Raw genomic sequence first — 14,086 nt, forward strand, 5'->3', positions numbered from 1 at the left:
CATTTCTTATGGCTACTACACAACACACTTTTGTTCGTGACTGTACTGGGAACATGTTCCACTAACCTCTTTAGCTTCGCCCCTTTTGCAGAGCATTGTGATTTATTGAACTGCCAGGTGTTGAATTTTACATTCCAGGTCTGGCCATCTGTTGTTCGTACCTACCTACACTTGGACATGTTGAAACAAGACACTATTTTCCAAGTACTGATATTTCCAATCTTCTCGGAAATTCTTCTTGTGTATGGCACAGAACAAAGAGCGAAGTAATAGTTACGTTTCGATGTCATATTTTCATGTTTTGTTCTGATTGATTTGCAGTAGCGTAACTAACACGGTCTGTTCACCCCCCCCCCCCCGCAACTTTCAGTTGTGCGCCCCTACTCGTTACAAAAAAATCTTTATCTTCTAAAATATTAATTCATGCCTACATTTATAATCAAACACCAAAATAAGCAAGTTAATAAGCACAAAAAATGAAAAAAAATAAGCACCAAAATAAGCATAAACAAATACAGGAAAATCTAAGAAAAACATTTGTTTATTAGATCTCTTATCTTATTCAAAGCTGTTACAGTATAAATGGAAGGTCATCCTGAGATTTTCTTGTGTTAAGTTCCTGTGTCTGTCAGTGAAGAATGATTTGTACAGTGAAAATGTTCTTTCCACGTAGAATGACATCACAGGCGCATGTGAAAAACACCACAGTTCTCCTTCGGTGAATTCCTCTTCAATGTCTGTTTCTTCACCAGAAATATTTTTATAAATTTGACACAGTGTTTTGTAACCGGGATTTTTCAGTAATACCAGACTGAGCTTGCCGGACACAATTTTAGTAACACCGTGACTTTCTGAAGACAACGTTACTGAAATTTCATTAATGAGAGAAAGCGAATGTTGCAATGGATTATTTCGAGCTTTCAACTGTGTTATAATATCAGACAATTTGGAAAAATGATTAGGGATGTACTGTATCTTTTCTTGGATGCTGTTTCTCCCATGCAGCTATTTAGGAGCATTGATCTCGTCATCCCAATGCCGTCGTGTGATTGAAATAGGATTGAAATATGACAGATTTGGGTAAAATATACTATTTTAAACCAAAATCATAAAATAAGCTAGCATAACCGTTTCCTGCAGAAATAAGCATTTATAAACGCTTTCAACCTTAGTTAAATAGCTCATCAAGGTATGTAATACGAAGTATAACCTTTCTCCTTACCACTAGAAGTCTGGAAAAGAATATGCATTTCGCTTTCAAATCAGGGCTATAGTAATTACATATGACAGTACAGTGTTACTACAAAAATTACGATGCTGTTAAATGCCCATTACTAGTTCTCTGTGTTTTTTTTATGGAAGCAAGTTCTTGTGCTAGTTTGGTCGAGACCAATTTTCGAGCTAGCTCGTTTTCGATTCTTAAGAGCGCCAGCCCACTCAATCTTACTCTTGTCATTGTGCTTCTCAAGTAATGTTTGATCAATTTTAGCTTGGAAAATGACTTCGCAGCTGATGAAGACCTCGCATGTAGGGTCAAGTAAAGCATAGACTATAATTCGTTAGGAATGGTACTAGCCAGAATTTTGTTTTCTATCAAGAGCAATTCTGCAACTTCGCTGTTGTTCGACATGTTTCTTCTTTTGATCACATTCAAAAAACAAACAATTTCTGTAGGTGTAGTGCAAGATACATCTTCATGGGGCTTAAAAACTAAAAAGGTGATGCTGTCTTTGATTTTTTCATGCCCTGAAATCTATTGTTTATTTGATTTACAAGAATATCTAAAGCACGGTAGAAAATCTTTACTTTAAAACAGTCCAATGGGTTGAGAAAGTTACTGATATGATGTTGATAACATGGTAGAAATTGTAAGTAGGGGTGGGGAGCGGTGAAAGTCAGCGTTGCAACGCATTTTCTTGCTTGTCGTCTACCCTTCGGCGACGTAAACTATTCAGCTATTACTTCTAATATGGTAATCCACTTTCTACTTTTCTAGCGATTAATTTTTCTGTTTGTAGTTGTATGGGCATAGAAATATAATATGTTCGGTTGAAAATATATTTTAACGCGCAAAGGAAAACTTTTGTGAACTGTTAGTCTTTCGTAATTTCTCATTCTTATTGCGCCCTCGAAGCTCGTGCGCCCCACCGCACCGCGGGGGTTGCGGAGATGCTATTTACGCCACGGTTGATTTGGTTTGTTTTACTTCACTGTTCTGCCACTTTTGACTAATCGCGAAGATGAAGGTGAGTGATGATGTGATGAAATTGATGAAGGGACACTCACAAAGAACACCCATACCGGGATTCGAACCCAGGACCTCTGGCGTCGTGGCGCGCTGTGATAACCACTCCGCCACGGAGGCCGGCATGCTTTGTTCTGCTGTGAAAATACTTATTGTTCGTCCCAGGAAACCTAGTAAAAATATCCGAGATGGCACCTATTACGATTTAAACATTGTAATATTAAAAAATTGGGCAAGGAAAGTTAATTTTCGTATAAGAATTTTTAGGATATTGAGTGGAGATTTGTATCCCGTGATTTACGACACGCCCATAGTTCGTCTTTTTGCGTAAAGCTCTGTCAAGGTCAACTGGTACTTCTCCGTAGAGGATCCATTCATTATTTCTGAATTGCTTGTATAATCTAGCTACCTAAACGACCTAGACCTATATTGACTGCAGAACAGCTCATGTGATCCTGGCTTATCACTTGCTACCAGAGCTTAGTCCCTTTATACTACATAAATTCACCTTTCAAAGGAACATTACATTAACATGCCTTACGAAACAGTTGCGTTTAACAAACGTGAAGATGACAACCTTTGGTTCTGTAGTGTAAACATATCGTTGCAGCGTGACGTAGGGAACACGGAATTGTAAATATTTGCTCATTGTTTGCATATTACCTCATAAAATTTTATTGCTGCAGTTGGGGGGCTACAGGGATAACGAAAACGAGGGTTCAGAATGATCGTAGCATTCCTTTAAACACAGATGCTCCCACCCCCATTTGCCCAACATTCCTGCAAAAAAGATGGCAAGTTAAGAGCACTAGTTACAACACTGTCTAGTCTACAAACAGAAGTTAGCATCCACTATACAAGTAACAAGACTTTTATATCGTTCTTGCAATGTAAAAATAAGTTTTCTTCTGAGTTTTTTGAGCTTAACATACTTCCACACGGAATATCTATGTATATATTGATATTGGCGTTGTTAATGTGCAGTCCAATCCATTTATTGCACAAAGAAAGTGTCGAAAATCTTTAATTGCAAATAACTTTTATGGAATGAATATTATAGTCCTGTTCCATTATAAATTATGTCAAGAGTTTCACAACTATTCATATTATATTATTTATACTGAGAACATGCTTGGAATTACATTACACTTAATACATTCGTACGCTTGATTCTATCATTCATGCCCTTTAAGTAGGTGGCGTTGTAGGCATAAGGGAAAAGAAGAAAATGAACGGATCAGTGTTTATGCTGTGGAAAACAGTCATTGTGCAGGTTGAATGACAATGGCAGGATTTTATGAAAACTTGTGGCTTATTTAGATATATAATTCCATTCGATCAGGTATTATTACTTCTTGCTGCTTAAGAAGGCCTAACTTCAAGAACGAACAGATTGCTGTTGATAAAGCAACAAAAACTGATAAGGTAGGTTAAGTTGTGTTTGTGTCAATTCTCGGTATGAAGTTTTATCTTGAACAAAAAAGTTTTGTGCTAATTACAGTGTAATGGTCGTCTTTTATCATTCATGATAAATTCAATAGGTCAGAATTTAGTTAACTAATGGGAAATACAATATTTTAATGCATGAAAGCATGGTATGGTCCTGAAATTATTACGGCAAACAACTTTCCTAATATCTGAATTTTACAGAACGAAGTGAAATAAGTTGTCATGTTAGATGCTTCCAGCTAGATGCTTCCAGCACTTATCTCAGCCTACGGTGAACTAGAACACTTTCTACATTTAATCCACTTTTTCTATTAGAAAAGAAGAGAGTTTGTTACTTAGGGAAAAGCGGAAATTAACTTGAACCACAACACTTTGCTAAAGAATACATTTTCTTAGATGAGGTGTTGGATGAAACATAATTTTCTTATAGCGATTGCTGGTGGATGTTGATGGAATACATCCCACAATTTGTCAAAGTATGCAGATTTCTTTTTAACGTAATGGTTTTCTCCAAGACATATTTATTTCAAAGTTTGTGCAGATTGTCAGATTATTTACTTAGGTTCTCCCCAAAGACAATCGGCGAAAATATACTATTAGTAGGTTAGGTAGTTAATGATACTCTCTAATAATAATAATAATAATTATTATTATTATTATTATTTTATTTATATTGATTCGCGTGCGGGAAATTTGATTTAAAAACTTACCAGTTATAGACACTGAAACAATACGAAAACTGTGTAAAAAATTGAAATTTAACTTAACGTAGTGAGTGAAGCGTAACGATTTGAATATATTTTAATGCTTGTTGCTCCGTAAATAGAAGTTCCCACTCTCTAATAACTTCTGGTTCAAGCTCAGAAAGGCTAAACGATTTTGCAGGAAGTAAGATTATCTCGAAATTTCGGATCCCTTGTTTTGTCCTTTGTATAAAATATGTTTTCGCAACGGTGGCATTTTGAAAGAAATCTTTTAAGTTCTGTCATTAAATTAATTATTCTGTCTATCATCTACAACAGCATTTAAGAAAATGATTTTAGTCTTAAGACTGGAGACTTTAGAATTTTTAGGATTTTGAATTTGATATTGGTCTAAGTCCACTTTTTGCACAGTAAGGCTAATTGGGACTAGGCCTACAGTTTAAAGTGAGATCCGAACCACTATGTGTCTCCACCGGGTATCGAACTCGGGAACCCTTGATTCCAAGGCTACGACGCTACCACAGCGCCATCGGGGAGGCCAGCTGGAGATCGAATCAATAATAATAATAATAATAATAATAATAATCTTTATTTATCCGTTGGCCCATTTCATTGATATGGACATCGGTAAGAAATACGAATAAGCATAATAATCTGCAGTATGTGCGAATAGTTATAAAAAATATTGAAAAACACTAAAATTTTACATAATGCACACATAATATTCACATATCATATTTTCAGTTTATAAAATGTGATTCACTAATTTAGTCTTAAATATATATTACATTTATATTAAACAATAAAAAAACATGTGTATACACCTATTATAGAAGTGACAGTATTATTAAACGTTTAGAGACAGGTTAATGAATGTGTATGGGCATTTAAAGAAATTAATGGTGCATGCAATAAAAACAATATATAATTGAAATATTTAAAACATTAAGGTGTAATATACATAGAGAATAGACATTATTTTTGTTTTCTTTCTATGTAAAATTTTGAAATTGTCATTATGTTCAAGGAGTATTAAATAATTGCTAAAACATATCCTCAGTTAATCCAGTGCATTTTAGAATTCATTTATCTCATACAAAGGTCTGTCTATAAGGTATTCTTTGATTAATTGCATTTTTTTAATTAAGGGAATTATATTCTTTAGTCTAGATAATTTGTCATCTCCTTCACTCTGTCATTACAAGTTTCTTTGTAATGCTAAACAAAAGTATCCTACTATAAAAATGTTTATATATCTTTAGGGCCTCATATTTTTTAATAACACCGACGTTATTGTCATCATGGCACCCTAATTTTTGAATAGTGGCAAATATAATTCTCACAGTACTTGGATGGAGAATAAAAGTTTATGGCGAATTGTGTAAGCGGTCGTGTCCTATTGAAGACCTCAGAATCCTTTTTACGCGACGCTTCTTTTAGGAGATGCAGTAAAAAACACTCGTTGTCGGCGGGAGCACAAGAGGGGGTCGGGGGCATGGCATCGAGACGAAAATTGAAACCCTTCAAGCGATAGTTTTCGTACGTTGAAGGCTCTTACGGCCCCAGATTCCATCTTTCGAAATTGCACGGCCAAATTGAAGCAGAGGAATAACTGGGCGTAGTACGATGAAAACGCTGTCACGTGAACCCACTACCCTTTTTCATGGTTGTTTCTAAAACACACCAATAGATTGCGCAACTGTAAAGTATCGCATTATACTTGAGTAGAATAGAATTGAAGGAAATTGCTGAACATACTCATCCTATTTTCTGATTGTCTTTATTATCAAAGTAATTTAGTTAAACTTTTTCAATGTTATATGCAACGATCCTGTGCATTTGTATTTAATATTTTATTATTCGAAATACAGTTTCTAATCATTTATACTTATAAAAGTGTACAACGGTCGTGCAGGAAATTTTTATGTAATCGGTACGTTCTCCTTTGCATATCTAGTACGAACTATGGAAGTATTATCGTACCGGCAGTGATGCGGTAAAGTGTCTAAGATCAAATATTTCGAAATGCAGATTTTCTCCTCCAAATGTGATTTTTTTTACTTCACTTTCTGCCACTTTTTGCTAATCGCGAAGATGAGGATGAGTGATAATATGATGAAACTGACGAAAGGACACTCACAAAAACAGCCATTCCCAGGCCGGGATTGGAAACCGGGATCCCTGGCGTCGTAGCGCGCTATGCTAACCACTCCGCTACGGAGGCCGGTTCTCCTACAAATTTTAATCCATATATGTTTCAAGCCCTGATTGATTTATTCATATCCAGTTATTCAATCATCCACAAGGGAGATATGAAGAATATAAATATGACCTAAAGGAAATCGGTATGGATGGAAAAGATTGGTTTGATCTTGCCCAGGATAGGGGACAGGTGGAAGACTTGTGTTGCAGCAGCCATATACCTTCGAGTTTAAGAAGGCTAGAGAGTTAGTTGATTATATATACACACACACACACACACACACACACACACACACACACACACAGATATATATATATATATATATATATATATATATATATATATATATATATATAATGTAGGTGTGTGTGTGTGTGTGTAAACACAGATTTTGATTTTGTATTTCTGGTTCTTGTCGTCATTTTTGTACCTCTCGTGGAATAAATAGTTAGTTGATGAAATAGATGATAGAATAGACACAATTAATACATGTACACACACACACACACACACACACACACAATATAAATATGTATATACATGTGTTTGTTATCTTGTTAGGGTCCGCCGACCTCCGTGTTAAAGTGGTAAGCACAGCGCGCTACGACACCAGGGGTCCCGGTTTCGAATTCCGGCTTCGAGTTCTTTGTGTGTGTCCATTCATCAATTTCATCATATCGTCACTCATACTCATCGTCGAGATTAGCCAAAAGTGGCAGAAACGCGACGTAAAATAGCCAAATCAATCGATCAATCTTGCTAGGGGTCGAAGTTATCTCCTGTAATGACACTCCCTATAGGTAACAAATTATTCAGCCTGCAGTAAGAAGCACAGGATGGGGCGGGGGTCGTGGCGTCATGTTGGGTAGGGTGGGTGTCGTTATCAAATCTCCAGCTTAATAATTATCTTAAGAAGTGCTGCGAGACGAAAAATTTCAATATCAATGCACACGAGAATTAAAAAGATTAAAACTATAAATCTTGATACTTCGTAGATTAATACTCTGAAGGCTTTGAAGGTGAATAATTGTGACGGTTAAGTTACAAGGCGAATGCATGCTGATAACAATATCTGTTCATGCTTCTCAAACACATTTTCATTTGAATTTTCCCCCATCTACGCAAACTTTTTAACATTTAGCATTTTACATCCGAAATTGTATTTTTCGCCATGTTATTTCCATCTGTAGTAACGTTAGCACAGAGTGAAGTAAATATTGCCAGGTTCGTTCTGCTTCGGTGCTAATGACTGCTAAGATTATCTCTCTTTCCTCTCGCTCCTCCTTTCTTTTCTCCTATTTCTTTATTTAACTTACTATATTTCAATTTCTTTTACTCTATTCTCTTTCTTCCTCTCCCTTATCATTTTACTCTATCTATCTCTTGCTCTCTCTCTTTCTCCTATTCTTTATCTCTTTCTCTTACTCTCTTGTTCTCTTTCTCTTACTATATCTATCTAATAATCTTATTATTTTCTTTTTATCTCTCTTTCTCTAATTCACTTATTCCTCTCTAATTCTTTCTCTCTTTCTCTTACTCTCTCTTTTCTCTTACTCTCTTTAACTTTTTCTTTCTCTTACTCCCTTCCTCTTATTCATATTCTCTCCTCTTCTCTTACTCTCTCTCTCTCTTATTCTCTTTCTCTCCCCTTCTCTTACTTTCTTTCTCTTACTCTTGCTCCCTCTTTCTCTTACTATCTCTTTCTCTTATTCTCTTTCTCTCTCCTTCTCTTACTCTCTTTCTCTTACTCTTGCTCCCTCTTTCTCTTACTGTCTCTTTCTCTTATTCTCTTTCCTTCTGTTACTCTCTTTCTCTTACTCTTGCTCCCTCTTTCTCTTACTATCTCTTTCTATTATTCTCTTTCTCTCTCCTTCTCTTAATCTCTTTCTCTTACTCTTGCTTCCTCTTTCTCTTACTATCTCTATCTCTTATTCTCTTTCTTTCTCCATCTCTTACTCTTGCTCCCTCTTTCTCTTACTATCTCTTTCTCTTATTCTCTTTCTCTCTCCTTCTCTTACTCTCTTTCTCTTACTCTTGCTCCCTCTTTCTCTTACTATCTCTTTCTCTTATTCTCTTACTCTTATTCTCTTTCGCTCTCCTTCTCTTATTCTCTTTCTCTCTCCTTCTCTTATTCTGTTTCTCTCTGCTTCTTACTATCTTTTTACATTACTCTTTATCTCTCTTTCTCTTACTCTCTTGTTCCTTTTCTCTCCCTATCTCTTTCTCTTTCTATTACTCTCTCTTTCTCATACTCTCTCGTTCATTTTCTCTCTTCTATCTTCTCTCATATTCTTTCTCACTCCTTTTCTCTTCTTCCCGAACATCTTATGCCATACTTCGTTGTAATACACTCAGAATTCCGAACCGTAAACCCTACGTGCATGCGTTTGTCTCCCTCGCGAGGGGACATCTTTTCGAAGCCACGTATACACCTTTCTCCCTGACGCCAAGTGCCGTCCTATTTCCGTCTGTGAGAGTCTGTATTTATAGACGAACTGCAATTTGGCTTCCTCTCTATGCCGGCTGACTCAAACCGGCAAAGGGACTTCTGCGCTCTCAAGACCTTTTGTTCGGAAGTTTAAACAGCCAACGTGTCCTAACCTTTTGCGAGGGCCCAACGAAGTGCCCTGAGAAAAGTTGGCTGGAGTTAAGTCAAGTTACGATCTAAGACGGTAAAATAATGACAGGTATTACATAACCTGGTTTCTATATTTTACACTCATATTGTATCTAGCGCAGGTTTTAGTTAAGTTATTTTGTTCCAATACTAACTGAAGTTTATTTAGCATAATAATAATAAAAGCTTCCTTCTTTTTAGTAACTTGAAACGAACTATGTCAATTTCTAGGGGAAAGATCGGTCCCGACCCCCACCTCCCATCCTTACTTATCGGTTTGGTAGATCCTTATTTCATGTACACAAGCACATTCGGCCTCCGACCCAGTGTTGCCACATGAAGGGAAATTTTCCTTTTGCAGGGAAATTCGGACCGAAATTTTAGCCAAAAGGGAAAAGGGAATTTCGATGAAAAAAAAACCAATTTCAGGGAAATTTTAAGACTTTTGACTACATTATTACAGTATATTTTACGTTCCAGTTTCATATTCACAATTTCATTTTTTCTGTTCTTTTTTCTGCTCCCTTGAATATAGCCTGTATCTATTTATATTTCTGTTAAGTACATCGCTTTTCTGCACCTTCGGATAATAGTAACGATGAGAATTAACGATTAAATGGATTCCTTACCAGGGTCCAAACCTGGGGGTCAGGAAGCGATAAAAGTGACATGTATGTGAAAAATTTAATTTATTTTTTAGTCACACGGACATGGACCAACGGAAATACTACTACTACTGTTTCCACTACCACTAATAATAATAATAATTACAGCTACTGCTATACTACCACTAATAATACTTATTAATATTATTATTATTGTATGATTTGCTTAGGTGAAGGGAAAAATTGGTCCAAAAAGGGAGATTTTGCCCCTTGGAAAGGGAAATTCTGCCCTCATGTTGTGGCAACACTGCTCCGACCTTCGTGGCAAAGTGGTTGGCAGAGCGAACTACGGGGCCTCGACAATTGTATTTGGTAATGTCGTCGCCTTGTAATCGACCCAGTGGTTCGGATCCCACTTTAAGCTGCAGGTCCAGCCCAGATTAGCCTTACTGTGCATAAAGTGGACTTAAAGCACAAATTCAAACAAAACAAAACACTGCCCGCTACGACTCCAGGGGTCCCGAGTTCGAATCCCGGCCAGGGCATGGACGTTCTTTGTCTCCCCCTCACCACCTATTCTCATCGTCGAGTTTAGCTAGAAGTAGCAGAAAAGCGACGCTAGGTAACAAAAATTAAACCAAAAGCTTATTCGGCCGGCTCCGTTCGTAGCATCCCCGGTTGTGTGTTTTTGTCTTGATTTGGTGTTTTAAGTCCACTTTTTGCACAGTAAGGCTGATCGGGACTGGGTCTACAGTTTAAAGTGGGATTCGAACCACTATGTGCCTCTACCGGGTATCGAACCCGGGACCCGCCATGCGTGTTGGTCTGGTGCGAGGCACATCCAGCTGCTAACAGACGCTAAAACCTCTCCTAACCTAACCACATATGCATTATTATAAGAATTAACTAAAATTATAGGGTAGGAATTGTTAGTTTAGGGGTACCAGTTATATAGAGCGCTTAGTCAAGGACGTATTTGGGACCGGGGGGACAGGAATCCGCCCCCCCCCTCCGAAGGACTTACCAGTTACAAAAATTAGATAATGAAAATATGTTTGTTTAGCATTTGTTGCGTAATCAAGGGTTATTAATTTCCGCCGAACTTATTGGAATGCAAGGATTACATTACATTGAATAACAGTACTAAAGAAGATTATGCACGCTATTAGCTTAATAATCTGTATAAAATATTAATCAGGAACTGAATCTAACATCCTTTTTTAATTCAATAAATATTCAATTATTTATCTATTTAACATTATTTTCCTTCCCACGGCAGTTGTTTTTATTCAAATTTTGGCGACCTTCACTACTTCTAATCTAGATAATGAATACGTGCTATTCTTATACCGTCTTTTTAACTATTCATGTGATAATTACAGTACAGTATTAATTATTTACATATGTTTATTAATACTATTTTAATTTATTATAATTAATCTAATGCAGTTATAATCTAATTAATATAATTAATCTAACTAATACAATTATAGTATATGTAGACCGCCACAGTGCAAGGCAACGAAAACTATTATATACACAGTGTATAGCGATAGCGCAGTGGTACCGTCGTCGCATTGTAATCAAGGGGTCCCAGGTTCGATACCCGGTGTAGACACATAGTGGTTCGGATCCCATTTTAAACTGTAGGTCCAGTCCCAATTAGCCTTACTGTGCATAAGTGGACTTAAAACACTAACTTCCAACACAGAGATGAAGAGTCAACGTGCGTAGGTTTTTACCTGCAGTGCGAATGCAGGACACAGTGAACGAACTATTGAAAACTGTAGAATTTGACATATTCACAGATTCATTTAGTGCACTGAAGAAGAAAAAACACACATCAACAAGTGCATAAATTAGTGTAAATATTGCGAATATAGATGTTCATTTGATATTTTATTTTCCTTTCTTTATTCATATTACATTATGTTCTACAATAATTGGGAGATGTATCCTGTGCTGAACTAATAATAATAATAATAAAATTTAAACATTATTATTAGACACCTGGTTCGAACCTCCCAGAAATAAATTTCAATTGCCTGCTCTTAGCAATTAGTTTTAGTAACTGTTAGCAATTGGATGTGTCCCGCACCAGACCCGCCGACTATGGCTGTCCAGCAGCGTGAGGTTCAGACTCGAGCATCCACACAAGACGAGCGAACAACGGAAGTTGTAATGAATGCACAAAGCGGCCGTTACGCTGCGGGCCTGCGTTCCCACAGACACTGAGTAAAGGCGGCCATTGTTCCCCCATCTATTGACGTCACTGTCCATTTCATTTGTCCCAACTGGAGCATAGCACGCACACACGCTAGCTGGATGTTCGTTCTCCAACGCTACAATGTGATTTTCGTGGGATTCACTCTGCTCGGTGTCCAATTCCAACTTGGATAAAGAACCTGGATGGATCAGTTGGGACGTTTCTCCACGTTGGCAAAATTATGAGGGGGAAAATCCAGGATTTAACTTCTGCGCACACGAGCCACTGGTGGGACTGATGGGACTACAGCTACAAATAAATACAGTGAAGAACTACGGAAAACCAGAGTGGTAAATTCATACCTCCCTCAAAATGGCCCATCATTGCCATTTTTGAGAATGGAAAGTTTTTAATATACGAAATATCTTATGGTGTATGCCGCTCCCCAAGAAAGCAGCTAAACACTTTCCACCTGTACAATTCCAGCCCCTCCAAAAAAAAAATAAAAAAAAAATGGTGCGTACTAGTCGGTAGAGCGGCTGACTCCCATGCGGAAGATTCTGTTCCCGAGGTGGGTGATCTGAGGTCGGAAATTTAGCGGCTCTGGGGCTCGCCCAGCCACAAAACAATGGGTACCTGGGGACAGCCCTGAAGAGGGGTGAAAAGGTGGTCGGAGCGTGGTGCTGATAACATCACCTCCAAAGTGGCCGAGATCAAGAATATGTGGGCCCTAGCCCCACATCACCTAAATCCCCTAAATTTGCCATCACGGCACGGCACTATACGCACGGGAAACCTTACCTTTTACCTTACGCCAGTGACACGAGCACCCCCAGAAAATTTCCTAAAGAAGAGGAGTAGCTCTGGGTAGGATATAACGACGCCATGTTTACGTGCCGTAAGTCGTCAACTGAAACACTGGATTTTTCTCAATGTATGCAACCTACAAGCGAGGAAATGCCCAGAACCGTCCCTAGGTGGACACGAGTCCATACAGACGCACTTTTCAGATGAATTTAAGAAGTCTGAAAACCTAAGGCTGGTTTCCAGTTCGAAGCACCTGTTCCTTAAATGGTCACAAGAAACAGTAAGTAACGTTTCTAAAGTTTGATGGAAGTCCACATTATACTATTCAAACAGACTAATCGATTGATTGATTGATTGAATTGGTGTTTTAAGTCCACTTTGTCCACAGTAAGGCTAATTGGGACTGGACCTACAGTTTAAAGTGGGATCCGAACCACTATGTGCCTCCACCGGGTATCGAACCCGGGACCCCTAAACAGACTAATCGAGACTGGACCCACAGTTTAAAGTGAAATGTGAAGACACCAAAAGTTTTGTCTTGTTCCAACAGATCATAAAACTGCTAAGACCCTATGGTAATTTCGTATCCTCTTTTCTCCCCCGAAACTGACATTCTGAAAACAGTCTAGTTTCTAGAATTTTCTGTGGAGTTAACTGACGAAAGAATTACAATAGAATATCTCCATGGATTACGCTTCATAAGACAAGAAACTCGGTGTGAATAAGGGATATAAGGGGGTAGCCTCTGAAGACATTCAAATGGCAACCTGCCGGCCACCGTGGCGGAGTGGTTAGAACAGTACGCTACGACACCAGGGGTACCGGGTTCGAATCCCGGCCTGGGCATGAGTGTTATTTGTAAGTGTACCTTCATCAATTTCATCATATCATCACTCATCGTCATCTTTCGTGGCAGAAAATCGAAGTAAAATAGACGAAATCAATCAGTAAATCAAATAACCACCTCTCTTCCACGTACTACGCCATGGCTGAATTTTTTGTAGGCTTACGTGGCTCTGGTGCCTGAACCCGCATTCAGAAAATGCTTCTGTGAGGTAGAGGCGGGTTGTGTTGTATCGCTCAGTGTTTGTGATTGCCCCTTCATTCATCTCATCTTCATCATCGTGATTAGCCAAAAGTAAAAAAAGCGACGTGAACTAATGTGAATATCTCCCAGTTTTTTTGATGCAAGTGATCAAAGTTGGGGTTTCGAGAACTTTTAAACGCTCTGTTCAACGCCCTAGGCAAGG

The 14,086-nt window shown here is 37.9% G+C and overlaps 1 protein-coding gene across 3 annotated transcripts in view; it reads left to right on the plus strand.

Annotated features, from left to right (window-relative positions):
• LOC146000261 (sodium/potassium-transporting ATPase subunit alpha-like) overlaps nt 1-14,086 on the plus strand; it is a 471,911-nt gene that overhangs the window by 310,985 nt on the left and 146,840 nt on the right. The window contains exon 1 of one of the 3 annotated variants that reach the window (XM_083137720.1): nt 3,511-3,670. The exons of the other annotated variants lie outside the window; for them this stretch is intronic. The gene's annotated coding sequence lies outside the window, so the exon portion shown is untranslated. Of the gene's footprint in view, nt 1-3,510; nt 3,671-14,086 lie in introns of those variants that run through there. 3 annotated transcript variants of the gene reach the window in all.

Source organism: Lepisma saccharinum, chromosome 16 (assembly GCF_977018435.1).
Source record: "Lepisma saccharinum chromosome 16, izLepSacc3.1, whole genome shotgun sequence".
NCBI classification, from domain to species: domain Eukaryota; kingdom Metazoa; phylum Arthropoda; class Insecta; order Zygentoma; family Lepismatidae; genus Lepisma; species Lepisma saccharinum.